Source organism: Trachymyrmex cornetzi, unplaced genomic scaffold (assembly GCF_001594075.2).
Source record: "Trachymyrmex cornetzi isolate Tcor2-1 unplaced genomic scaffold, Tcor1.1 scaffold195, whole genome shotgun sequence".
NCBI classification, from domain to species: domain Eukaryota; kingdom Metazoa; phylum Arthropoda; class Insecta; order Hymenoptera; family Formicidae; genus Trachymyrmex; species Trachymyrmex cornetzi.
The window spans coordinates 362,476-387,931 of record NW_017296580.1 but is presented as its reverse complement, the minus strand read 5'-3'; the positions used below and the strand labels follow the sequence as shown (position 1 = coordinate 387,931).

Sequence of the window (25,456 nt, the reverse complement as noted above, 5' to 3'; positions counted from 1 at the left end):
CAATTAAACGTAGAATCGACGTCAAATTAGTGTTGAAATCATCATGTCGATATCGATTCGACATCAATTTAACAACTCATTTCTCGCTGGATAATATTTACTTTTTAAAAGTTTTTAAAAAAAAATATTTTCTCTGTAGGAATACTTTTTGCACTCACTGTACGTAGTTCATATACTATAGAATTGTAGAAATAAAAGCACGTATATAAAAATATGTAATAAAAGCGGACTTATATTTTTAAAATATGTAATTGTTTCATTTTTTTTTTCCATAACTAAAAATTTCCTCTTTCCATTTCAAATGGAAAAATCTTACTTTGTATATATGACAAGTCTCATGATGAATCTAAATAGTATAAAAAATGTTATATGAAAAAAGTTTTTCCTCGAAGTATGACGGAACGAAGATGAATAACTTACCATGATTAATCAGATAATTAATACTTTCCGCATAACATCTTGATTTATTGCACTTTCAAGACAGAATCGCATGACATGATTACAAAAAAAAACCTCGAAAAGTTCCATAAAACAGAATGATACAGCGCTTACAAAACCTGATTTAAGCTGATCAAACTGTCAAGAAGTATCACGATCTTACAAATAATACAAATTATAATTATTTACCATACTACTTACAGCTCTATATTCGGACTATAAAGCCATTACGGTAGTTTTTCATATGCATGTTGTATTAATTTCTAAATATTTTTACTATCAACGCGGAGTTATTTCTAATTATAGTTTAATTAGCTTGAAGTAGTCATTATTTTTTATCTCTATATCTCACCAAAGACTTCCAGAGTTACGACACCGATCAAAGAGAGAGAGTCGAAGGCATTTGAGTCAAGCAGAGTACGGTAACAACGAGCTGAATCCGGTCCTAGGACAACCGGATCGTCATCGTGGAAAACCGGAGAGTACCGGAGCAAAGTAGCAGAGTCATGTGGTGGGGTTACTACACAGTTGCAGAGGCGAATTATCGTCGTCGGAAGGTGAAGAACGAAATGGGAGTATCGCGATGATGAGAAACGGTTTCAATCCTTGACGATGAACTCACACAGGAAATGGAAACATCGACACGCTCTCAATACAAATATAACAACACCAAAATCGAAACGTAACGAATTGAGTAGGACGTCATTTGATAACATGACGACAGAATAACTAAGTAGATAAGAGAGACGCGTAAATAAACCGAAGGTATATACGTATGGAAACTATACCGATACAATGCAGAGAAGGTCTCAGGCATATCGGGTGTCCTTTCAGCTGCAAACAGTACGATAAATTCGGAGCAGATTTCTATAGCCTTAGTCAAAAGTCAAAAACATAAAGCACCTTCACAAATTTACGGAAATATTCTATATTTAATAAAAACAAATTAAATAATAGTTTTATTGAAAAATATTTATTTTTTTATAACAATTTTAACATTTTAATAATTTTCTTTTGGATTTCATTACCGCTTTTTCCAAGAAAATACATTTTCCAATAAATTAAAAATGCTTTATACTTATTATGGTTAAGGTTGTACTTAACTTACTTTAACAGTATTTTATTGGCGGATCATCATGTTCATTGATATTTATTAAAGTTGCAATATCAGCTCGTAAATTAAAATCTAAATACGATCTTTTGACGTTACTCAAAATTCAAATAAATTAATTAACAAGTGAAATATTCAGCATATCGACAAAAACTGCTGATGGCTCCATTTTTTTTCACAAAATCGTCCATTTTTAATAACAAAGAAAATGTCAAACCTAAAAAAAGTTAACAAAGCAGTTGCTAAAAAAACAATTATCTGAAAATACATGGAAATTATTATTGAATACTAGTACGTACATTTGTACGTATTGTTTTTCTCTTCTAAATCGCTTGAATCTTATCGAGACGGACGTTGCAAGAGAAGGACGAAGAAGAAGAAAAAGGGAATCGAGGAAAGAACGAATATACTTGCGAGCGATAGAGCGGTAGGGTGTCGATACAGTTGCAAAGGTGAATTAGTTGCCTGGGAGGTTGCACCGCGAGTAACGATAGAGAAGAGATAGTGACTGTGTTCGATACTCCTCGTTCCATCCCTTCCTCCCTCTCCTCTCGCTCCTTCTCACTCTTTCCCATCCGTTCTCTCCCTCTCGCTTCCGCGAGAGCACGTTGGCTGGGAGGATTCCGGTGTGTCGGTGACTATCTGGTGGGAGTGGTACACCGACACCATCCACCTCCTCTCTTCGGGATCCAGATCGCAACGGGGAGTGGGAAAGACAAGTCAGAAGAGTGCCGGAGGAACCTAGCTAGGAGGAAACGTTGGCTAGAGGGAGAGACGTCCTTCGGCCGGCGAAGTAGGAAAAGGAACACAACGAGACCCGCGATGAAGATGGGGGGAAGAAGGGAGGAAAAAGGAGGAGGAGAGAAGGGGGGGAGGGCAGGTCGCGTGCCGGCGTGGTGCTACTCCGGAGCTGAAAGAGAGGAGAGCACTTACCTTACCGACGTCTCTCACGGTTAAACACGCGCAGGGGAGCTCCTTCGCGTATATTCCTCCGCGTGCGTCTCACATACACAGGGAACGGGGCTCTCCAATATACGTACATGTGCCCTCGCGTACAAACAGCGTGGTTTCCCCTCCCCCGTGTGCGGACATCGCCGCGGTGTGTTCTCCCGGTGTGTGGCTCACCTACCTACCTACCTACCTACCTACCTACTTACTAACCTACCCGCAGCCTACGGATTCAGTCTCCCCGCCCAATCGACGGTACCCACGACGGTACGTACCTGCGTGTTTGTGTGTGTGTGTGTGTGTGCGCGCGACGCTCTCGTACGCGGCATCGCCCGCCTCACACATCGGCACACGGTTTACTCACCACCGTACGGACCACTCCGCTCTCGTCGCGTCTCACGAATCTCCTCGGAGAGCGCTCACGGTTCTCGCTGATATTCCGCCTCGTCCGAAGGAAAGAGAGAGAGAGAGAGAGGAAGAGGGAGGGGAGGGAGATATCACACGCCTCGAGAGAGGACCTGGACAACGGAGCACGGGCACCAAACGATCGCCGGACGGTGGTGAGCAACGTGGTTGGCTCCTTCCGTCGCTCCTCCCGTGAGAGAAACCAACAGTGACCAACAGTCAGGACTCGACTGTCCTGTCGAACGCGACGCACACGCGCGTCTCGATATACATCCAGGGCTTCGAGATCGACAGTGTGATCCTACGGGAATCTGTTATCCAAGTTGGACCATCGCGCCACGTGGAATTATTAATAAGATCGCCCCCTTTGGCATCCGATTGGAACACGAAGATATAACGAACTCTAGTCAGGAAGAATAAGGTGGGAGGGTGAGAAAGAGAGAGAGAGAGGGAGAGAGAGAAAGAGAGAATTGTTTCTCTTCGAGGAAATCGGGAAACTGTCTGTTGTGGTGTGTGATATATTCAAAAAAAGGGACACGCGTTGTGTACAGCCAGAGCAGAAACGATCGGAACCGTTATCCGAGCACGTGGTCGCGATACCACGAGGTGCAGGATACGAAAAGTTTCCGGATTGGTGGTTTCTGGATGTACTGTCGAGAAGAACGACATTCGGTACGTGTCAACGGAATGTTCGCGCGGACGTTCTGGTATCCGGTTTCCTCGTAAGGGCCTCGACGTCTCTCGCGCACGTGGAAGGGCCCGGGAAAGAGGGAGAGTGATCACGAGTGTGAGGATAGTGTGTTGTTGTAAAACTAGTGCTTCCTCTGCAACTATTATTTTCACTCTATTTATTCTTCTACGGTGTGTCATTTGACTTTCTTCCTTTCTTTCTTCCTTTTTTCCCCCTTGCTCCTTTTATCTTTCTCGCTTGGATTGCCTTATGAGAAGAGCAAAGGAAAAGTGTCACGAAGTCAACGGAAGTGCAGGAACTGTTGTCACCCTCGGCTTCAAGGTCGTGGCATGACGTATAAGGTAAATTTACGATGATTTACTATACCGTCTCTCTTCCCTCTTATCATCACAGCGCGACGCTGAGACATCATGTATTAGACATCAGGTATACTTTGTGGTATTCCGAGCAGCGTTCTGAATATTTATAAGCGTCACATGACACTCATCGGTATTTTCCAGAGAAAAATAAGACCGTTTGAATTTACTTGGAGATTATTTCTAGTATTTTGAATACAGTAATCTAATCACGTCAGTGATCTTAGTAAAACAATTGAACATGAAATGATAAAATTTTGAAGGAGAAATTTTTTGAAAAAATATAAGAATTGTCAAATATAATGGTTTATAATACGCGCGAAATCCAAAGCATTTAATTAATCTATCAAATTAATTCGATGGATCTTATTTTATAAATTAAAAACACAATTTCGTATTCTTGCTAAAATCAAAAGGAACGATTTTGCTCAAGTATCTAAAAATTTAGCTAGATCCGAAAATAATTTTGTTAAATTATTACAATAATGACGTAGAAATCTCAAATACGGTGAACAATGCTGCAAAAATTATTGACGTTCTAGCAGCTAGTTTGAGAATCTTGCATAATTATTTGAGTGGTCCAACAAAATAATTATTTTCAGATTTTTATCTAGCTAATTCGTAGATTTACAGACCAGCAAAATAATCCTTTTTATGTCTTCTTCCCCAGGTAAGATTGTAAAATTGTCACGAAAGTAATTTATAATTGTTTTTAAAAGTTTATAAACGAAATTTTTATCAATAATAAGATTGGAAATAAGACCGTTTATGTTGGAAACATTACTTAAATACGAGAAGTGTCCATTACGGTCTAAATGTTAAGATGTTGAACTATTATATATATTCATTTAAATGAATTAATTTCAGAAATTATAATTGCGTGTGAAATTATAATTCGAAATTTTAATGTTTGTAATATTCGCATGCCAATATTGAAAAAGCTCCTTATTGGCCGAGATATTAACGCTCTCGATATTTTCTCGTTGGCGCGGCGCCGCGGCGGTGTATCCGACGTCGTCGACGAAATCTCGATTCGTACTCCTGGCGCCGGCGTCCCGCGCTCCCGGTAATTATAGAGTTCCTGTGAAATGCAGACCAGACGGTGTCGCGTGCGCAGCAATCTGCGAGCACTCGAGCAGGAACATTGAATAGTAATAGGCAGAGAAAGGGAGATTTTCATTTGAATGAAAACAATCGAATGCGCCCGAGTGTGATCGCGGAAGTTGTCCGATAATTCGTCGACAAGTGTGCACACTTTGCGAAAGCAAAATATGATAATAAAACTATAATTAACTAACAGAATATATAAAATTAACCAACAGAATACATAATACAATTGCTATTGCATTATTTTTAACGTGATTTATGATATCATATGATATTTGCGAATGCCTCGATATTTTTTTTACTAAGATTGTTAATAAATTCAATTAGTGCCATTGATTTTATTTTGGGTTATTATTTAGATGTATAGGTTTTTTGGGATATTATCTAGATATCTTTCTGGATTATTTTTACTGTTACTCACAACTACAATGCTTAATTAATAATCATGAATTTAGATAATAACTGACAGGACACGGAAACAGCGATTTTGCTCAAGAGAAGTATTTAAAAATTTAGTTAAATATAAATCTGAAAAAAAATTTTGTTGGATCGAAATAATTATATGGGGTGCTTAAAGTAATTACACTATAATGTCAAAACTGTTTTCAGCATTACTTGTCGTGCTTGAATTTTCTACGTAATTATTCCGATGGTCCAAAATTATTTTTAGATCTGTATTTAGCTAAATTTTTAGACACCTCAGTAAAATATTTTTTTTTTTCGTGTAGAATTCATATAAAATACTGCCGAGTATCACTGCACGAAACTAATGCAGATTGATACCAAGAAAATCTTACGTAACGCAATTAAAAGGGACGCAAAGTCACGCCTATAAATTCGCGCTCTCGTGGGTTTCAGCGCGAAAATGCGTTGGACGTCTAATTCGTTCGAGACCAGTTCTAAAGCTGCGCTTGCGATCTCGCGCAAGAGCAAATCGCCCACGCTCGTCTTTATATCACCGAACGGTTCGTTTTACCGCCCAAGAAAGCAGACGTTGCAAAAGCTATGTTCCTGCGTCATCCCTGCCGTTTCCTCGTTCATAAATTTACGTGCCTCCAGGCGCGCGCGCGAGAGGGATGGGAAACAAGTGAGATTGTCCGATATGCAAGGCACGAAAGACCCTGATAAATATGTTTACGTTGGAGTGGTCAAAATAACGCATATACAATTTACATAACGCAAAACGCAAAAGTGACGGATGTCGAATCATCACGCGACATTCGCATTAGTCACGAAATCTCATTTATATACAAACATATCTGATATATTTAGTTATTAAATACCAACAATTGCGTTAAAGTTCTTACAAATTATAATACTGTGCTGAATACTGTAAATAGGAAAAAGATACATTTATCGGTGAAAACCAAAATGAAATTTCGCAAAATCCGTTCAATTTTATTTCTCTCGTGTTAAATTATTCTCAGATTCTCAGAGAATAAAGACACGGGTCAGAATATTCGATTGAGTAGCACGAGAGATATGCCAGAGCGATACATTATTCATAGGGCTTGAGGTACGACAGCATACGCAGCAGACGCGCTACCGAGTGTAGTACAGTGACGTTAACAGTTAATTGATAACAGGTAAGTCGAGTGCGGGACGCCGCGCCGCGTCGGTGATTTTTGTTGCCGCCGAGCGTTGCCGATCTCGATATAGACTGACCGACACAACACCGTTAACAGTTATGTGAAACCAACGCGGCCGAGAGCGGCAGACCACTCTTGTCCCGTGGCCCATTATTTTCTTCCTCCTTACTCTATCGCTCATACTGTTGCCCGATCCATCTCTGCCTCGCTATCGGCAATTTGTTAGAATCGGCTTCGTACGTGCGCCGACGCACCCATGACTATCCGTATGCGATAAATCGCAAATTACGACGGGCGCGAACATCGCGCACATTGCACGAAAGTAATTGTAAATAATACGCGCCCGATCTCCTCCTTTCGCCTTGGGAATAACGATAATTTGTACGACTGCGCGGGCAGTAAGAAAATTTGAAGAGGTAAATCTACGCGAATAACGAGTAAGATCTACCGGACGTAGATCTTTCCTTCGCTACGAAATTGATTGACGGCTACTTATATGAGATCGATCGGAGGAAAACAAATTCAGATGTACAGTTATAAAGATCGTAATAATTCGTATTTACAGTCAGCACGTTGCATTTGAAATCAATCTAACCAATCAAACCACTAAAATCTCGTTCGATTTCAGCAATTTTATGTAATTACACATGAAAAAATTTATTTTGTCGAATCGAAAATTTTAGCTAGATACAAATTTGAAAATAATTTTGTTGGACCATTAAAATAATTTTATATTAGGACGCTTAATCTCATATGCTTGAGAAAAGTTCTCAGAAAATTATTTTGATGGTCCAAAAAAATTATTTTCAGATTTGTATTTAACTAAATTTTTAGAAATTTTAGCAAAATCGTTCTTTCATATAATGTATTATTTTATATATAAAAAAACGAGCCTAAAATATGTGATTAAATGTAAAGTCGAATAGAATCAGATATATCGAGTTGGATGCGGTTTAATACAAAGTCGTATATGATGACTCCGCCTACTCCGTTTTTCTTTTCAATCCCATCCTTGCAAAACCGAACGGAACATGGCAGTGTCAAGGGATATTACGCGAACAACATCGGGATCCTACCTCTTTTTTCTCTTTTTCGTTGCTCAACAATCCTGGCAAACGTATACAAGCGACATGCCGGTATTTGAATACGCCGGCTATTACGAGAATGGAGAGCACGACAATCATGAGAGACTCCCAGACGTTCGAACAATGTCCTCACCTCGATCCTGGACTGGCGCAAACGGCAATAAAACGGGCTCCGAACGACGTTACCGTCACCGAGTACCGGCCATTAAGTACCTCTACCGTAGTAATCTTATCGGTATCTTCCATAATCTGCAGCGATGCGTACACATTGTCTTTATATTAAATAATTTTCATGTATTGCAGAATAATATTTTCATGTGTAATTAAATTACGTTCTTTTAAAAATATTTATATAAAATAATATATAATCTTATCTTATTTTATGAATTAATTTATTCATTCCCGAATTCTAGAAGAGAATGTAATAAAAAATTTGTACTATTAATACTGTTAACAATTTTATCTCTATTTTGTTTTTCATCTTTCAATTTTATTCAATGTCCCCCCTTTTTTTTATTTTATTTCAATATATTTTATGAAGCTCTCTTTCTCGAGGTGAGGTTTCAATTAAAAATTCTGTTATTGTTTATATATTTTAATGATAAATGATTCTTTAATTCGATAAAATATAAATAAAAATATTTGAAATTTGAAGAGGGAGAGAGAGAGAGAGATTGCAATATTAGATTTTTATAAATATCAATAGCCAACCACACATAGGCGAAAAAATTACTGGAGTAATCGCAATTTTTTTACGACGTTAACGGACTCAATGATAATTCGTCAAAGAACGAGTTTACATAAAAAGCCATTTAGGGGAGAGGAAAATTGCAATAATTTCAATCGTCTTTTTGCCTATGGCCATAAATGTAAATTCGTTTTGTGACGAAGACGGGATCTCTTCGGTGGCATAAAGCTGATGCGTGGGCTCGCATGCCATGTCGAGTCTATTTATACATTCTCGCGCGTACAATGGACTTGCTGCCTTTAAATTAAATTCGAGCAGTACCGCAATGCCATTGTTAAATTTCATTGCCGTTTAGAAACTTTATCTCGTACTACAAACAATCCACGTGGACCGAGAAAACTCCGATTAAACAAAATTTACGATTCAGATTGAGTGACAGCGTGTAATGAGAAATTCCGTAATAAGTACGACAAGCTGTTTTATATGTAATAGATACCTGTATCTTATTAATAATATCTATCGTGTATTGACAAGTCCGAGAATTTTAATGTTATTTCATGATATGTCTATCCGTAAGAAAATATGTTAACTAGTTCATTAAAAAAATTATATGCGCGTAATCTCTAAAAATATCACATCGTGTCAAAATGTCTATAAAAGATCAATCATAAAGAACGTTTATGCTTTAACGATTTAAATCAATTACGTAACGATTTTTTAAACGCTCTTAAAGATTCAAAATGGAGCTCTTTCGAGTTTTTTGTATCCATCAGTGGTGATTTTGCGAATTACGAATCGTTTGTAACGAAAATAAAAATTCATAGACTGATTTGCGTAAAAGATGTACATACGCGAGAAATTCGTTGCAGGTGCGTGTTGCATCTCATCGAAAGATCGTTCAGCGATAGATGAAAACACGCTGATGCTTTTACATTCAGGCTGCAATCATTGAATATTATTACGAACGTGTGATTTTTTTTTACTCCGATCTTCATTTATATCTGAAAGAGCAAAGTGCATCGCATTTAAACAAACGGCATATTAATTAGCCAGTCCCGCGAAAAAAAATTGAAAATTATAAACCGAGTCGTGCCGGCGGTCTTCTTAACTCACAAAAGCACAAACGAAACGCGCGCCTTATTGCAATGAATTCCTCATCCAATTTTACGCGAGGTATATCGTAACGATATCACAAAAAGCGTACGTTCATTATTTAATTGTAGTGAACGGACACGACGTTAGCCTTGTGAAACTGCATCGACTGCATCTTCGAGTGGACAATACGGTGACCTTGCCGGTGTGGAAAGATAATTGTAGCGCCTCGAGATGGACGCTTAAATTTGAGGCCACAGCCTACATTCGTGATGTAAGAACGACGATAACATCATGCGGTGCGTAAAGTGGTAAACGGAGATGTAAAAAAGGGCCGAGCAGTACCTACGGGTTTTATTATTCAACGTGCATATGTATGCGCGCCACCATTTATCCCATACACGCCGACCCTCTTATTTTATTTTATCTCGCGATTCACCGCAGCCTCTGTCTTGCTATCTTGTTTAATCAAACATCTTAAACGTATCATATACAACTAAATAAACATTTAGTAATACCATCAAATGTAATGTCTAATTCAATCTTGCGCAATTAAATTGCGTAGAAATACAATTTGTGTCAAAAATAATTAATTAATGCTGGAATTAATTTAATGATTCAGTGATAATTTGTGCTATATCCGCCAATTATGACCAAATGTCATAAAAATGAATTAATTGTCAGTAGACGATGTGCTGCAATACGAGCAATAATTTGATATATATGCTAGTTTCGCTTTGAATAACCAATCAAAAATATTTGTACTTATAGATAATGCAATAAATTTTCCTATAAAAAATTGGTACACAGGACTTAAAGCAAAAATTACAATAAATATAAAAGATAGAATAATATACGATTATATAGATTAAATTAATCAAAGATATATCTATTATTTAAATAAAAGGTTTATATATAAATTTCTGCAGAAAAAAAAAATTAAAACAGATTGATGCTGAATTCAAAATTTGATTGAGTAATGGTGAGGAGAATCGATGGCATGTGGATCAGGTACATATGTTCCTGATTTGCTTAATCAGCCCTCCATCATCGCTGAAGGTTGCGCACACTTGTTACTTCTTGCTCGTCATTGCGAGACGAGCCGCCTTCTGCCTTCGCATTGTTACATGCGAATATAATCATGAATTGAAATCGAAACCAGCATCTTAAAGTAGTCAGTCATCTGACAAATTGAAGAGGGTATCGTCGTATGTGCTACAATTTCGGTTGCTTGCTCATTAGTGATCTTTTTATACAATCTTAAACACGAGCGATAAACTTTATGAGTTAAAGTACAAACCTGAGAACGCAGAAGAAAATTTGTAATCATCTTATCGCAAAAATGTATCTATCATCTTAAAATACTGTAACTCGTTTCATTTGCTTATCCATCAACGGACGTATAGGAATGATGTGGACGTTGCGAGATCGCCGATTTATCAGGCTAAAAACGAAAATGTTCTCACGATCGATGCGGTCTATTAACGATCTACGTGCTCATTAAAAGTGCAGAAAATCTTCGTGAACGTCACGGCACCCTTCGGAAAGGCTCGTATTATCCCACGCATCCTTTCACCAATTTTCGTTTCGTACATCATTAGGTGGCGACGACCTTGTGATATTCGAGTACCATTTCCAGTTCCAAAGCTGTAAGGGCATTTAGGCATTGATTAGACCGTTTCTAGGCGTGTCATGACTAGTATTTTGCGGAAGCTACTATAGAGACTTTTAGCAAATTCTTCGAAAAATCATGGGCGATTGCATTAATGTAATACCTCATAATAATACCTTTTGCATATGATACAAAGAACAATAAAAAGATCTATTTTAGATTTTGCAACGAAATTGTAATCAACATTTTTCTGCATTTAAGTTTTCGATTTAAAAAATTATAAATTTATATGAATTTAAATGAATACAAATATAAATAAAAATCAAATATATATTCAATAGCAATTTTATATATAGTATACCGAACATTTAATCCAGATATTCTTTCAAGTACAATACAGAACTTAACTGTTATTAAACATACAAATTCAAACATACAAAAACAAATGTTTCATTTAATAATTTTACTAATTTTTAAATCATTTCATACATCTCAGTTTCACTAACAATTTTATACTAAAACTTTAATTATAATTAAAAACAATTATACCATTATTCATTATCGCCTAAAATTATTTTTATATTCTTGTCAGCGCTTTTTACAATTTTTATCAAATTATTGTTTTTTACAAATATGAAAGAGAGACTTCTAATCATTTTTGCGATAAATTGAAGGTACTCTGTATACAAAAATATTTTATATACTTGAAATGTTATGTATTTTCTCTTCGCAAATATATCGCGAGAAAAGAAATGTGACGATAACTAAGAGGTCGCTGAAGCGCGAAAAGAAATGGGCCACGAGGCTGACAATGTCCAACAGCGTAAGACTCTCGAACTCTTGTGAGACAGAAGGAGAGAGAAGGAAGAGAAGAAAGAGGAGAGATGGTCTTGACTAACAAACGATGATTTCGTCGTACAGCGTGAATATTTCATGAGCAAACGGTCGGAGATGCCGCGTAGAAGTTGGGCGGTACGACCGACGAGATCGGCGGATCTGCAGACGATCGAGCGTGGAGAGAAGATGAGATAGATGCGTTACGTCGAAGGAGACGATAAAGGGGAACGGGACGATCGCGGAAGAGGACGGAAGGCATGATCAGGGAAAGAGAGATGGAAGTGGAAGGGAGTTTAAAGAAAGGGACCAACGGCTGGGCAATAACCGGCCCCGGAGGAAAATTCATGAAAATCTATTCCTGATTTCGTGGCCGATCGCTGTATATATTTATGCGCAATATGAAAGAGCTCGTGTAATACTGTTGGCGATTTGAAGCGATCGAGGAGATTCCTCTGCTTTCCTTGTACGCCCAGCAAAAAATGCGACTGATGTCCGTTTCGGCGTGACGATTTAACTTTGCGATTTGAAAATGCGATAATTATCCTGGAAAATTAGAAATATTGTTAGAAACTGAGAATAATTTATTGTTCGATTTTGTAAATAAATATCGCAATATTAAATATACAAAATAAATTATCGCATTTTTTAGCAATTTATTTAAATAAGAACATATACTATATATATATATAATGCCTTTCCAAATAGAGAGAACGTATTAACGAACCCTGTATATAAACCATCAGAAGAGTTTATGTTAATCGAGAAAATCTTTTCTCATTAGTAATCATTATGGAAAGTGATTGGCAAGCCGAAGCGTAATATTAAATTAAATGTTTAATTACGCGCTTCCTGATTTGCCATCGTTCAATACGAGAACTAATAATGTGCTAATCGATTAATTAGGAATGCACTTTCTAGAGCGTCCAATTAAATTACGTTCATTCGGTCTCCATGTGCCATCACTCACGGGCGTTCCCCATTTATTTTCTGCACTGTCGCGCTTCTCGTTTTCTCATTTGCGGTCGATTTCACTCCTTTTAAATCACAATTGCTCGTTAAAGATGAAACTTTATTTTCTCAATCGCGAACCGGATCGATCGTTCGTGAAATGCTTAAAACAAAATTCGAATCTTGCGCAAGCTAATATCACGTTACCGTAATAACAGTGTAACACTTCATCACGCGAATTATATGTTATCGATAATTATTATCATTATTTTAGTATATTTTAGCATACCAAAGAGCATAAGAAGGTCAACATTATTATTTTTATAGTGATATTGAAAAAATTTCATATTTTTTTTTAATACAATAATTTAATTTTATTAGATAGTTGTTTTACAATAAATTGAAAGTTTAGAGTAATTTATTTTCGAAATCTTCAACTATATAAACTTGTTGAGATAAATATTAGCAATTCGAATGCAACATTTTTTTTTCGAACAAATAAAAAATTTATAATAGAAATATTTCAAAATAAATCTTCCGTTTCAATGTTAACAATTTATTTATAAATTACAACTGTTAAAAATTATTTAAATAAACATCTTAATATTTTAAAAAAGAGAGAGTAACTTTATGAAGTAATTTATTATAGCTGGATATAAAAACAAACATTAAAGATGTAATAAAGATCTAAATCAAATTAACCGTAAATTACTATTGTTCCTATTATTTTGGTAATGAAACTTCGATGCTGCTGAAACTGTTAATAGCACCAATCAGCAAATGCTCAGCAAGAGTCGTGGAACAAAACAGCGAACGACTTTGTAGTCACCGCGTTCGCTTTCCATCGGCACTAACGGCCAGTTTCGCAAACTCGGATATCCGCCAGCGGGTAGAAACCATTTTCAGCGTGGCTAACAGAACTGAGAAAATTGTGCCTGATGATGATCGTATTTAATGGCGGAACCAATTGTTTGATATCTCTGTTACGCCAGAATCCCCTTCATTGTCCTGTCTTCCCCCACGGTTCTTCCTTTTTACCTCTTCATTCTAATCCGTGATTTCCTGACGAAAGGCCAAATACAGTGGAAAGATGCTGCGGAATTCATGAGAAAGGCTCGTATACCGTTTGCGACGAATCTTGATGTTGCACCTGGCTCTTATATGTAGCCGCAGGTTGTACTAATACTTTCACAGTCACGATTTTTATCGTGCCTAACTTTTTATCAAATGTGAAACTATGTTATAAGCAAACCTAAGCAGATATCTATTGCCTCTGGATATTTACATATCCATCTTTATGGTACTATAAGAATTTATGCAAGAAGGAGTAAAATATTTATATACTCGGAAATATATTTTATGAAATAATTGCACTTACTATAATTAATGGAATTCTATATATGGATAACGTAGTAACAGCTTAAAATTTCTCACTTTTCTTTTTTTTTTTTTTTGTATCGCGATTTATAAAGGCAATTAACTGTCACTCCATCCATCGCAAAAAAATTGCCCGAAGTTATTATAAGTAATCTAAATTTAATCAATATTACTGGAAAAAAATGCATTAAAAGAATTAACTTTCAATCATGGAGCCCTGTAAATTCCATCGATTACTGAATCGACAAGTGAAATCTCAATAAAGTCAAAATGAGATATAACGAAACGAGAGTAATAAATTAAACGAGGGCAAAAGCGAGGCGCGTGCACGAGTTATTAAAATCTCGAGGAGACAGTTGAAAATCGCAATATACGATGCACTGAGTTATTAGTTCTGTTCGCCATCACAAATATTTTCTTCATTCGCAATATACAAGCACTTATCAAATTTTAATCTCAAAACCGGTCTATGTAAAAAATAAAAAAATAATGTAATTCTTTTGAAATCTGTGGTCGCGTAAAAATAATTTTGCAAAAATGCATGATATTGAAAGAATGATTAACACATAGTGATGATCCTTTTTATATAATCAGCTTCACTTATATGAGTTACACGGAATTCGACGGGGTTGTCCGTTACGGTGAGAGCGCGGATCGAGATTCCAGCGGCTCGCTTTACACTTTAGTTTCATAAGGAAACGTCCGAAGCGAGTTGCTATTTAACTAAATCACAGTGCTCGCATAGAGAAAACTATCGAGCATATCGCATGCCACGCCAAGATATGTTCGTGCATCTAAACGGTCGGAGTGATCTAAAATTCCGCGAAAATACGTCAAAAAAAAAAAAAGAAAAAAGGAACTCCCTTGGCGAAGAGTCGCTCTTCGCGCGATCGCGCAATCCCCGCGATTACGATTAAAATCGTTGGCAAATCCGAAATGCCGATCAATCTTCCTCCACTCTCGATATCCCCGCGAATCGTTATCGGCCAATTGTCGGGCTCGCCGGGCCGGAAAAGCAAGTAAAAAAACTACGAGGTGGAAGTTAGTTTCGCTTGGTCAGATCCGAACACTGTCTCGTTACTCAATTCCGAAACGACCGATCTTGATGTAACCGTTGTGACGGAACTGTATACTGATTACGTAACAGTTTCTCGACAGTTTTTGCGGGATGATAATAAATTGCTTCTCGCCAGCACCTTTCGATGCCCCTCTAATTCTTCGTAAACGTGAACGTCTTAACCACGTTCCTCGAAAATAGCGAGAAAGAATAGATATTTCTAACGTTTTTATTACGACAATAATAATCATTGATCCTTTTTTACGATTTCGAGTCTATTATACAGTCACGGGCTATAAAAATGACCGTTCGAGTGAATCTTAATCCCTCCGTTTCAGCTAAAAAAGCCAAGAAAGATAGCCCTATTAGCCGATAAGATCGTTGATGCGCTTTATACAAGCGCGCTTCCGAGTAAATGAGACAACGGATCCCGAAGATTAATGATCGCGATTGGTTGCGAAGTCTCCGCGAGACGTGATGAATCATGAAATTCGAAATGTTTCTCTACAATAATCGTCTTATTACTTGGCTGCCATTTGACTCCTCAATTAAGGAAGATTGTTTTCATGTTAATCGATTCGAAAAGGTGGATTTTAATTTCCCGTTGAGATAACACATCGGAGTAGAAAAAAAGAGGACATTTGCGTGTTGCATGAAAATTATTAGGAGAAATACTGTGAAATGCCTCGCATAAAAGTAGACGCTGTTACTTCCAAACGTGTCTGATCCGAGCCTGCCGGTTTCCACTTCCAAGAAGCTGCCGCGCGATTAGAACCGATTTACACGGATTGACTGCGATCGTCTCGCGCTGTCTCTCAACTGTCGGTTTATGCGTAACGTCGCTAGTGAATTAAAGAGCCATTAATTCACTTTTGTAGAAAAAAAAAGACTCCTCCGACACGGAGTGTACATAATTCATCCTAACACGTTGGAACATCCACAAATCTCAGCCGAGACAGAGACACGTAAAAAAAGGCACACAAGATAGATTTTAACTGCCTATTAAAGGGCTCTCTATTAACCGTAGCGAAGAATATGTTTGATGAGGATGTCGTAAATTATCAATCACCAGTGAATTAATGTGTTTGTTAATGCGACAAAGGTGCATTTATATTTTATAATTCATTAGCTCAATCAATTTCCAGCTGTATTGAAGGGAGAAAATTATTATATTAAAAATATTAATGTATTTTATAAATGACAACTATATGTTTGTAGAAAGATATACAATTTGTTGAATTCATCGATCTTCAGAGAGTTTATAAAGTAGAATCATAATAAACGTGCGGCGAATTAATGAAAGTGCTTCATTCATTTTCGAACAAGCAGCTATATATTCAAAAGTATAAAAACCTTTTATATAATCGCATTATCAGGCAAATCGTATAAAGAGATATGTTTTCGACCTAACTGTAGTTTCCAAGTGATCCATGAAAGAACCCAAAGAGATAGAACGTCAGTCCATATATGTCTTATATATACCTATGTTTTCTAAATGTATAACGTTTTATAACCGCTCAGGAAACGTTTATAAAACCAACATGCGGTACTTGGGAATGATGCGGAAGATCGATTGCACGTAAAAAGTCGATCTGCGGCGCGAGTAACGCGAGATCTTCCGAGGGGGAAACAAATCGTTGCCGAAGGAGGAGCGTATTTATGGGCGGACATAACGATGTATGATATCGGACGACAATGCTGACGTTTGCACGCGTTATTGGGAGGACTCCGGCTACGATAATGTCTGTAAAGGCATGAGAGTCAAACGGGGAAACGCGCGCGTGGGCGCCGCACATGTCAGCTCCCGGCGTACAACCCAAGAACACATTCAGTCTTTTACGTCGCGGTACCGAGCGCGGAATCATAAATAATAATTGTCGGATTATCGGCGGATGCACACGCGTACCTCTCGTATGTAACTTGTCGGCGAATTAATTTCTCGCGGCGCGGCACGGCGCTGCGCCGCGCTGCGCAACACTGCGCCTCGTATAGCGCGCGAGATCCGTGAATAATGAATAACGCCGACGACCGCCAGCCGAACCGAGAAAGCGACGTTTAAAAGTTTTAAACGCTACGCATTCGATGCGTGGAGTCTTTGAAAGCACACCGCAAAACCTTTCACCACGCGTTCCCCTTCGCGGATTATTTACCACCTGTTACTCACTGGGTGTGCGTTAATCAGACCGCGAATCCAAAACGAAGACAACGGAAGCAATGGCCTTCCCTTTGAGAGTATTTAAATTGATCTCTGTGGAAAATTGATCTCTGATTTGTATAATCATTTGTATAAGTTGTTTATGTTATCGTCACAGTCTACTGTATTTTAATAATATGTATCGCTCTTCGAAAGTTATTTAAAAAATGTTTTCGAGTTATTGTTATGAATGAATTAAATAAACTCTTAATCATTAAATTAACTTAGCTCTCGACTGGCAATGTTGGACTTTGAAGGTACGGTCGATTTTTTTATTGTAAATTCTGGTAGGTAAATTTGTAAATAAAAAATACAATCCAACTTCTGTTAAAGTAAAAATTTGTTGTTAAAGTTTTTCACAAACTGTATGTAAATTCTTTTTCAAATAAATTTTTAGATAAAAATTTGTTTATACAATATAAAAATGGAATGATACAAAAATCTACACTAAAGTTTGAAAATCTATATTGCAGGCAAAGATGAAAATTTTCTGTTAAATAGTTTTTTTTCTTTTCTGGGAAACTTGATTTTGTGAGTTTTTATCTTTTAATGTAAAAGAGAAATATATTCCTTCTATATTTTTTTTGAAAAGTCGAGATTATTTCATGCTTAAAAACATATACAAAATATCTTTAAATATTGAAAATTTATTAATTTTATTTACATTGAAGATTTATTATAAATAATAAGTTAATTTCTTAAACTTTTAGTATCGCAATGAATGATAGATTTATTAGACATTAGCGTTAGACATTTTCTAAGAATCAAAATTAATGTTCTTGTGATTATCGCTGGGAAATATTCTCAATTTGTTCCCGGCTTTAATAGCGGTAAAATGGTCCGCGATTTGCATGCGTATCTCCTTTGTATCCTTTGTTTACATCCTTTCACCGTGAGACGCGAAACGGCGCGGCGCGGCGCGGCGCGCACGCGTTCCGATGAATCATAGCGGCTAATGAGCCCGATAAACTTCGCGTAGTAACGATTTTTCTTTACGATGAAGAAGACGTTCTGCGCGTTACGTGATCGCGCCACGTCATATCTCCGGTCTTTATAATACTGCCAGAGGGGCAATGCTCGTCGTCGCTAACACGGTAATGAGATAAACGCGGGACGAAGCGGAGAGAAATTATTTACTTGTACTTCGCTCTCTTTCAGCGTAATGAATACATTTCTTTGAAGCCGAGCGGTCAGTTTTTCGCATTACGCGCGTCGTTACACGCTGGTATTTCCCAAGCTTCTAAAGAGCCGATACGCATTTCCAGTAATATAGTAATAAGGTAATTGGACAAGACTCTTGGTAACATGAACGCCAGCGGCGAGAACGCACTTGCACCCTTCTATAAATCACTTCTCGTGAGGAGAGAAATACGCGATTAAAGTGTATTACTTTCTGGAGAGAGTTTTATGAAATAAGCTATTAATTGATGATATAAATAAAATTTGTGACATTTTTATTTTATATATACAAAAAAAATTATTTGATTGTATTTTAATTCAACTACTCGCAATTAAAAATACATATTTTTGATATTGTCATTATTAATCCTTACCGTACTAATATGAGTAACTAGTGACCGAGCGATTCCTGTTCGTGCAAGTTTCTTGGAGTCTTTCGGTAATTATAAATTATACTACATTTTATTATTTTCCAAAATAAAGAGTCAATATTTATTCTAGAAAGTTAAAAGTATGTTGGTGAATTTTTAGAGATTTTTTTTATTATTTTGAAGAGGTGAAAAAACGAAGAGATTTGAAGTGATCCTTGATGGTATGGATGAGGCACCAAATTGTAGATGGTATGGTAAGGGTTAAATATCCATTTCTATCGGTATTATCTTGTATTACATACAACTTCTTTAGAGAACTTTATAAAAATTTGATGAACATATCCCATTAATTTAATCAATTTAATTAAATTAAATCAATTAGAGGCATTTTAATTTAAGATATTAAAAGCAACATCTGCTTAAATATTTTAGAAGATTTAAATAAAAACATATAATATAACAGAAAAGAATTCTTTAAGCCTTCAAAAAAAGTTTGTCCCGACATTTATGCAACTTTCTACGAAAATCTCCATCCGCACTCGTTTGCAAGGACAATATTAAAATAATCGTGCCTTCCTCTGGTGGCAGAGAAATCATAAAAATATTCAAGCGGCCCCTCCCTTTACAAGATTAATTTGATCGTGACTGTTTCCTTGCACACAGCGAGTAATATTTTCGCGTCGCGCAATGTATCAATTTAGCTACGTATGTCGCACTTTATCTCCGACAAGGCTGTGCTTAAAGCGGCCCGCGTCGTAATTAAATGCCAGCACTTCTTAACCGGCTTATCGGTAGGAACGATCGCGGACCCCATACGCGGATCCCACGCGCGAAGAGCGAGGAAGGATACGCGAATCGATACTTTTATTTTTTTCCTCTTCTTTAATTCCGCCCGTGCCAACCTTAGAGCGTAGACGGAAGAGACTGCAGAGAGAAATTGTGTCGGCGAAAAAAAAAAAAAAACGGCCGATTGAAATCTTGCGCGCGATCCGACAACACGACCGAGCGACTTATCTCGTTAGGGTAACGAGTGACGAATTCGTTGAACGGACTGTAAATTTCAAAGTGAGTACGAGTATATGCGCGTGAATTTATCGCGCACTTGTGCGAAATATGAATCTTTCTCCAAGACATCTTAAAAAGCATGAAAGGCACGCTTGTTTGTAAATTGCAAGCGGAATTTATTTACTACTCTGAGAAATATTATTTGAGGGTTATTTGAATTTTACATATGAAAGGGACAATCATAACCTAATTTCTTGAGTTAAATAATATTTTATTATTTTTTATTAATTTTTTGGTTATTATCTCCATATATGCCAAATTGTAACTCAATTCATTCCTGTAATCAAATATAGTTTCAACGTTTATATTAACTTATGTATTTAGTAAATAATAAATTTAAATTTAATTTAATAGATTTCTCAAGTTAAAGTTGTTTAACTTTATTTGTTTTAATTAAATTAACGACGTATCGAGTTGGAACAATAGCGATCTATATAGAAATGATAGAAAAAAACTCAAATTAACATTCTGAATTTAACAGCGTAGTACAAAAATTATTTAGAATACCTGCAAATTATAAACAATCTAATAATGCCATGAATGAAGCGCAGAAATTGTGTTTGCAAGTAAAAAAAGAAAAAGTAGCGAAAAATCGCAATGGTGAAATTAAGATCACATAATATTTCTGAAAATGTTAAAGGGGAGCGATTCAATGAAGATTTCACTGCCGCGAAGTGCATTAAGATCCGCTTATTACGCACGCAAAGAAAATTGGCGCTTCCTTCTTTTGGTCCCGCTCTCTTCTTTCTTTGCGACCGAAGAAAGAGGAATTACGTCACGCGAGAAAAAACGGCCGATTAAAATCGTCTCCGTGCTCGACAAGCGACCAGGGACGTGTCTCGTTTGGATAACAAGTAGTGGATAAATATGCGTTACATGACCGGCATTTATAGCGTCACACACGGGAATTAATTAAAGTGAAAATAATCGTCGCGATTCGCAAAGGGACGATTATATACTGATGCTGTGGGATGTAACTACTTTTGTTCAATAAAAATAAGGATAACTTGTGAATATCTCTCTCACCAATAAGGGCATGTTGAACATCGCGTTTGTATATATGCATGCATTCATAAATTCTTATGTGGACATATAATTAGTAAATAAGAGAGATTTTTATATTTATAGAATTATTAAAATTTGATATTTATATATAATTTATCTCAAATTATTTATATTCGAATCTCCTCGTAAAATTATTCTAAGAAAGAACTCTATCGTATCGCATATAATATAGTTTACATTTGCATCGAGACGTATTCGATAGAAATTTGCGCAATACCAAGATACATGCGGCCCTGGAAGAGTACTTATCGCACACGTAGGTGAATGTCGGCAGAGAAATCATACCGGCAAGGACGACGTAGCGAGAGAAAGAGCAGGACAGGGTGAGCGGACTGAGCGCGAAAGAGATACAAACCACGCCCGGGCTCATCCCGACTTTCTAGAAACCGAAAACTGGATCGCGACTGCCAACATGTCGGGAGATCTCGTGAACGTCAGTCCTGGTTGATTCACGTAACAGACATCAGTCCTCGCCGCTCGCGCGCGCTCCTCTTTCTTTTGCTCTTCTTATTTCTCCTCCCGTTCCGCGTAACCGGCTACCATTTCCCGTGGACATTACTCACTCTCGGCCGCTCGGAGAAACTCCGTTCGACGCGGAGAAAAAAATCTGAGATTTTTGTTGAAGCGAATTTAATCAAGATCGGGGAGCACGCTGAATCATAGAAATATATCTGTCGATATTCTATTTCTGAATTATTTCGTTGCACGTTATTTTTCAGCAAAAATCAAATTTGATTTTTGAAATCTTTGAACTTATATCAAATAACTGTAAAATAGAATTTTTTAAATAAATAATTAACAAACTTTGAATTCTCAGTTTCGTGAAGTTAGCATGACATGTATTTCCGATAAAAAATGCGAAACTTCTTTTTATTTTTATATAAAACTGTAAAATTATGAAAAGTGCTACTGTGTAAACATCTTTTTTATATTAATAATACAAATACGATATCGTGCTAACTTTGTAGGTGCTGACATTAAAGTATCCGTGAAGTTAGCACGACATTTTATTAATATAAAGAAACTATTATAACTCTACAGTTCAGGTACCACTTTTCATGGTTCTACAATTCTGTGTAAAAATAAAAAGGAGTTTCGCATTTTTTATGTTACAAAAGTTGTGTAAAATGGAAAAAATGTGCTAACTTTGATGCTCTAAAATTATTTTTAGATATATTAATACAATATCGTGCTAACTTCACCAATACTGAATTCTCGAGATAATGACGGTATTCAGCAAAAAAAGCAGTTTTGTAACTATTGCATAATTTTTTAACGATTGGTTTATATGGTTGAACTCAATGAGAAACTAAGATCAGGCCAATCATATTAAAAAATGTTACATCAGTTGCAAAATTGTTTCTTCTACTGAACGCAACTATTGTAGAACATAATAGCAATTATTAGCGATTGAAGAGAATTAAAGCACTGCATCTGAAATCTGAAAGCAATCTCGACTCGATTCCTTCGTTTAATCTTGTTGCCGAAAAGTTCAAATGAAGCAACTCGGTCCAAAATCCAACATCTCGCCAGGTTATTATCTCCACAAATTCGACAGGGCGTCGCCCGAGGATGCGTCTGCGCTCAAGTCGCGCTCAAGTTTCTCCTTGCGGAGTATTATTACAGGGAACAAGGGAAAGTACATGTAAATCGGACTTAATCGACCGCATCTCTCGCCGGACAACACACATTACTATCACTTTCCGCGCGCGAAAAGCTAGGCGGCGACGACATCGGTAGAAAAATCGACCGTCGCGATTGGCGCCGTGTTGCACATCTTACGCGTTTACTTTCGACTTCGAAAACCCAGGTCGCGAGGAATTCTTCTTGACGTTCATAATTAACGCTTTTCACTGTTATCGTCGGACGAGCGAGATTTTTGCGCTCGTCCGCGCCTTTTACGCCTCGTGTCGCCGTTCTTTTTCCGCCTCACCCTCCCGGCCGCACTGACAGCACAACGAGCAGATTTCTCTTTCGCCGAAGTGGACAACCGAAGAGCAGATTAGAGTTTCTGGTTTGTAACTGGATCAGTTCGAGCGCGACGAGCGCAACGTACATTGAACGATCGCGATCTTCGAGATATACAGATGTATTTACGGCTCGATGGAAGCCATTAAATCATTGCATTAATTGCTTATATCTACGATATAAGAGATTTTCCATATCATGTTTGCATATTAAGAGCTCATAAGTAAACGCAATTAATAAATATCTCATTATAAAACACTCTCTCTTTCTCTTTTTCTTTCCATTCGTTCTCCTTTTTCTTTTTTCTTGTAATAATATAGTTACTTCTTTATGTAACTTTTATTTTGAAAGATTTTAACTTTTAGTTTTTACGGAATAATTCATAAATAATTGCTAAAATAGCTCTATTTATAGTAATATACGGTGATTTTCTATTCCTTATATAACTCTATTATTTATATATTTTAAATACATAAGAAGATAATATATATATATATATATGTATTTATATATATAATAATATTGCAACAGTTATATTTCTACTTCTTATATTAATTATATTAATAATTCATATTTGGATTTATTTTATTTTATTAGATTTCGTGACATTTCCATTACATTAATTATTATAATTTATATTGGGTGCTTCACTTTATATATTTTATATTTATTTATTAATTTACTGTCGAAAAAATTAATAAATACACATAGTCGCGTGAAATATAATTGCGATATATAATAGAACCTTTCGTGTTTCTACGTTTAGCTCGGTAGCACGTGGCGATTGAAGATAAAATATACTCGCCTTCTCACCACGCGCGGATAGAGACATCAATGCTCGCAAGAACGTGCGGAAAGCGGTGATCCCGACATAGCTGCGTCACTTTCAATCGACGAATCGACTTATCACGGAGCGATCTCTCTGCAGAATATAACAAACAAAAAAACTTATTTTTCTTTCTTTATAAACTAAAAATACTCCACGAACGACAGCAAGCGTATCGATAATTATTATAATTAGCAAGTAATCATAACAGTATGATAAAACAGAAAGAAAAAATATAAGTATAATCGTTGCACGATTTATGAAATTACACGTTGAATTATTTCCATCGTGTTTACGTTTTAAATTTAATCTGTATTCCAGCGATATAAATGTAGTATACCGTATTAATATTCAACTTATTATACATTCGAAACTTCTGTATTTCTTGTTTATCTTATCTACGTACATTTATTGTATTATTTCCTTTTTATGTGCTTATCTCATGTCTCACTTGTTCACCAAGACGTGAACTAATCGATAACCTGTGTATATTTAATCGACAAGTTGTACAAACACGATATCCCTTTCGGATTGTTACAGATATCGGTATACTTTATTACATCGCGGAAGAACTTACGGTATCCATTCGCTGACGAGCGAAACGGAAAAAATCCAAGCAAAATTAACTGCGCGTATGATCACGATCCATTAATAAAATTCTGTCAATTAGCGGGCGCTACGGAGTCCGAAGCACGTGCCAGAGTGAAACAGTACAGCGTTTAGAAACAAGGCATAAAATTGGAGGGAGAGAGAGAGTGAGAGAGAGAGAGAGAGAGAGAGAGAGAGAGAGAGAGAGAAAGGCCCGACTGAATGATCCATAATATGAGATTGTAAAAATTTGATAGACACATCTTACGTATCTGGCAGGTGTTCCTACTTCATCTACACATTTTTTTTCTATCCCCGACGTCTGACGTAAAATGGTAAAAATGCGAGCAGATCGATTTGCCCAGGAGATCGATTTCTTCGGCTTCTAAAATCTTCGCCATAGCCTTAGGCCGAAGACACATTTATCATAACACGATTGATGCCTTGATTTATCGAATCCCGTTGCGTTCCCTCTCTTTGCCTTTCTATCTTTTTTCACTCTCTCTTTCTCTCCCTATCTCTCCCTGCCTCTTTCGCGCTACGATTGGCAACGATTCACAATTATGTCGATCGAGAAAGGAGAGAGATAGAGTGAGAGAGAAAGAGAAGGAGATCCTTTCACTAATGTTTCCAAATAGCGTCGTTTTCTAGCGACCTTATAACGCTTCTCTATTCTTCTTAGCTTGCTAATCTGGTTCTAGAAAGAAAGTTTGGCACGATGGGGGTTTTTGATTTATGAAGCGCAAACGGTGAGGCTCGCTTCGTCAACTGGTCGATGTTACGCGATACGTATCTTTAATAATCGGTTATGTCTATCTAGAGAGATGCTATAGATTAGTACATTCAATTACTTTTGATT

General features: G+C 36.8%; 1 protein-coding gene across 3 annotated transcripts in view; it reads left to right on the top strand.

Moving 5' to 3' along the window:
• The first annotated feature begins 2,779 nt into the window (after positions 1-2,779).
• LOC108759589 (transcription factor hamlet) overlaps positions 2,780-25,456 on the top strand; it is a 36,025-nt gene continuing 13,348 nt past the window's right edge. For 2 of the 3 annotated variants that reach the window (XM_018505092.1, XM_018505091.1), the window contains exon 1: positions 2,780-3,934. The gene's annotated coding sequence lies outside the window, so the exon portion shown is untranslated. Of the gene's footprint in view, positions 3,935-9,601; positions 9,810-25,456 lie in introns of those variants that run through there. The other variant, XM_018505093.1, reaches the window with a different exon arrangement.